Source organism: Fukomys damarensis, unplaced genomic scaffold (assembly GCF_012274545.1).
Source record: "Fukomys damarensis isolate Sample0158 unplaced genomic scaffold, DMR_v1.0_HiC HiC_scaffold_2, whole genome shotgun sequence".
NCBI classification, from domain to species: domain Eukaryota; kingdom Metazoa; phylum Chordata; class Mammalia; order Rodentia; family Bathyergidae; genus Fukomys; species Fukomys damarensis.
This window is the reverse complement of record NW_022900914.1, coordinates 8,751,590-8,754,604: the sequence shown is the minus strand read 5'-3', so window position 1 is coordinate 8,754,604 and position 3,015 is coordinate 8,751,590. Positions and strand designations below refer to the sequence as shown.

The following is a 3,015-nucleotide window of genomic DNA, read 5'->3' as shown; positions in this document are numbered from 1 at the left end:
TATATATATATATGTATAGACATGTACGTATAAAATACATACGTATACAATAGCTGTATCTTCTGTGGTCATCTTGACCTGTTCTTTCTCAACATTCATTAGCTAAATCAGCACTACTTTCCCACTCTCCCATGTCCTTGCCTGATTCAGAACATGGATTCAGAGCTATGTGAACATTTGTCTCCTGCATTGCAATTCCTCAGACCTCAAATAAGTTCTTTTATTTTTACAGTTCAGCTTGAATTGATCAATATGCCTCAAAAGAAAGTGAGGGAAATTCTTGGTTTTTGTTTTGTTTTTTGGCAGAACTGGGGATCAAACTCAGGACCTTATGCTTGCCAGGCAGGCACTGGCACCACTGAGCTAAATCTCCAGCCCTAAAAATTGGAGAAAAATTTTTTTGCGGGGGTACCAGGGATTGAACTCAGGTCCTTGTGCTCGCAAGGCAGGCCACAGAACCGCTGAGCTGAATCCCCCATGGGGGAAATTCTTATGGGCCAAAAATAAGGAGAAAACTGAAAAACAAGTGGAAACTCAGCAGATACTTCAACGCCTTCGGTCATTTTCATTGTCATCCAGTGAGGGTCTTGGGTTAACGAGGTTGGGACAAAGATAAGGCCAAACTGAAGTATAAATCTGCAACTGAGACTTTATGAAAAAAGCCAGGATTGTTAAAGTGCTATGTTCAGTGGAAACATGGTACAAAAGATGTTGACACCAAGATAAAATCATTTTCTTTTTTTTTCCTGCTTGTGTGTGTGTGTGTGTGTGTGTGTGTGTGTGTGTGTGGTTTTGTTTTGAGACAGGCTCTCACTATGCAACTCAGGCTGGCCTTGAACTCACTGGCCACAAACTTGCAGTGATCCTCCTGCCTCAGCCTCTCAAGTGTTGGGATCACAGGCATGTGCCATCATGCCTGGCTAAACTCATTTTCTTTTGACACAGACAAATTACACCCAGGAGGTAACAGAGGGAGCATGGTTCTGCCTGCCTGCCTGAGATAGCATTTCAAGGACTCTCAAAGCCCTGCAAGATATTTCTTTTCTCTTTACTTGCTTCTGTTTATTGCATACTTGATATATACATAGATTTCTGTCACCAAGTTTAAGTCTTTTATTTTACTTTGCATTTGTACGGCCCTGGAGATTGGATTCAGGGCTTCACACAAACTAAGCGAATGCTCTACTCCAGCTCATCTCCGGCCCTTTTGTACTGTGAGGCAGTGACTCACGAAGTGGCCCTTTCTGGCCTGGAACTTGCCCTGCCTCCAGCGTTAGCTTCCCAAGTAGCTGGGATTAGTGCTCATCTCGCCTCAGCGTAGCCACCTATCTTTAGCACTCTTCAAGACTGCAACAGTGCAGACCAGAAGCTCCCCTCAGAGCAATTGTCCGGCACCAGCGCCTCGGCCAATAAAGCCCATGCCAGCTGGTGCCTTGGGTCCTCCAGACCAGTGCACCTTGTAACAAGTTTTTCATATACATTTCTCCCTCCTGGCCTTTAAAACCTTCCTGTTACCACAGCCTCTTTGTACTCTAATTTACTGTGGTGCATGCATTACCATTACAATCCTCTGCTCTTCCCGAATAACTTTTATTCTTCAGGGACTCCGAGGGTTACTTAGGTTCACAGTGGCTGGGCAAGACCTGCCCACCTGACAAGGATGCTTGAGCTCTGTGTGGAAAAAGAGCCTTCTCTTAAGAATTTTAATCATGAGTCCATCCTCCTACCAATTTGGAGTTTTAATTTGTATCACTATATAGCAAGAAACCTTGAAACGAAAACGAAAAGTAAATCTCCTTGTAAATGAAAAAGAAGCATAAGAAGCCAGGTGTGACTGCACACCCTTGTAATCCCAGCATTTGAAGGCTGAGGCAGGAGGATCGTGGTGAGTTTGAGGCCAGCCTGGGCTACATAGTGAGTTATACTGAACTATAGAGTGAGATCCTGTCTTCCACTCCCCAAAAAAGTATAAGAGTAAGAGAAGAAAATAGTTTGAATAACTATATATGAAAAAACTGATGAAAGTTAAATTCTTATAAAATATGTAAAATACCAAAATTGGGCAAAAACAAATCATTTTAGTAAACCAATAAGCATGAAAGCAATTGAAATGATAAAGACACTCTTCAACGAATGTAATATCAGAATTCACCCAGATTTCTGAATACCTGAACAACTTACAATAGCAGTAGCAAAAGTTATAAAGATAAAATTTAGGATAACAAAAGATGTTCTTCATAAAAGCAATAAAGTGAAAGATCGGCCATCACGCCTAATCCCAAGGCACTTCAAGGGAAGTTGCCCTCACACGGAGAAGTCCAGGGGACTGGTTGGGTGTGTTCCTGGGAAGCCAGAACCACACACTGACTTTTGTGTAATTTGTAGCTCAAATTCGCAGCATCTGAGTCTTCCCAAACCCCTTTTAAGTAGTCCTGGATGGATGGTGTCTTAGTCAAAACCAAGTGAAGCCCAGCAGGTAGCTCAGTGGTGCCACCACCTGGCTTGCAAGGCAAGGTCCCAAGTTTGATTTCCGGTAAAAACACACAGGTTAAAAAAAAAAGTGAAATATTCTCTGAGGTTTCAAAATATTCTCCTAAGCTTCACAAAATCACCATCAATATTGCATCTCGGGCTGGAGGTTTAGCGCAGAGTTTCTGCCGCCTGCCTTGTAAGCGCAAGGGCCTGAGTTCGATCCCCAATACCAGGGGGCAAAAATCACTTCTTGGCCTTTTGGCTAAGATCAAGTGTAGTATCTGTTCTTATCAGTTTAATGTTGCATCTCATTCGATCTAACATGCTACTGATACAAAATATACCGTTATTTTACAGCTTGCTAGAACTAAAAAAGCACCTTGCCAGTTACATTTTTAAATGTCATCATTCCTAAAATATAACCAAATTTCAGAAATGTTAACTATTAAAAAAATAAGCACCTACGCTGCCTGCCTTGCAGGTGCTAGGTCCCAAGTTTGATCCCCGGTACCAAAAAAAAAAAAAAAAAAAAAAAAAAAAAAA

The 3,015-nt window shown here is 41.9% G+C and overlaps 1 protein-coding gene and 1 pseudogene across 4 annotated transcripts in view; one reads left to right on the top strand and one right to left on the bottom strand.

The window, feature by feature from the left end:
• LOC104848662 (zinc finger protein 512) overlaps window positions 1–3,015 on the bottom strand; it is an 80,995-nt gene that overhangs the window by 45,937 nt on the left and 32,043 nt on the right. The window lies entirely within an intron of this gene.
• Window positions 2,715–2,844, top strand: LOC117286706 (annotated as a pseudogene).